The sequence below is a fragment of the Convolutriloba macropyga genome, unplaced genomic scaffold (assembly GCF_964194025.1).
Source record: "Convolutriloba macropyga unplaced genomic scaffold, txConMacr16.3 SCAFFOLD_2131, whole genome shotgun sequence".
In the NCBI taxonomy this organism is placed as follows: Eukaryota; Metazoa; Xenacoelomorpha; order Acoela; family Convolutidae; genus Convolutriloba; species Convolutriloba macropyga.
Genome location: NW_027450956.1, coordinates 30,047 through 30,856, shown reverse-complemented (window position 1 = coordinate 30,856; position 810 = coordinate 30,047).

Sequence of the window (810 nt, the reverse complement as noted above, 5' to 3'; positions counted from 1 at the left end):
AGCCACATTGGTGTGGCGCGGTGTGAATATAGAACCCCCTAATGATGTCCCTATGCCGCTGAAGTTAAGCTGTGCTGTTTGTGATATTCCACTCCAATGCTCAAGAAGTTCGTTTTCGGCTCTCATGATGTTCGTACCATTCACTCACCAAATCATAGCTGGCTTACTCCGGCGGGATACGAACCGCTCGACTCACGTTACACAAGAACTAGCGACGATGGACGGAACGACTTCAAAATAGACAGTACGAGTAGTGAGACACGTGGAGAAAAATTTACACCTCTTGTCAGTCTAATGAGCGGTAACGAAGAATGGGCCAACATAATCCGCACTGTTTTGGAAATCAATGGCGGCTGTCTTCCAGCAATCTGTGTGGTATGTTTTATTTTTGACTTGTTTTTATAGTTTTCCCCATTACTATTTCTGATAAAAAGTTGCGTGGTCAAAATATTGAACCAACCCACATTAGCAGCAAACTTCCTTGTTTCGCCTTAGTTTGAACAAACGCTGACGTTAATTGGACGCAAGCGCTCATTGAATGGACGCTGGCGCTCATTGATCTCGCTAGATGTCTGTCAGCCGTCTTGTTAGGCTCTGAAAACCATCATAAATGCAAAAGCATCAATTGCGGTTTGTGAAAATTATTTTGTTCACCTGGGAAATTGAAAATTGTCAGAATTTGGGATGTTCTCACTTTTCTGCAATGTACTGCTCTAAAGCCGTTTTCATTTTTGTCAATGGGTTATTTTTAGTATGCTGAGTAACGTAGAAAGCTAGATCACTAAGAAAACTAGATAAAACTAAATCGGC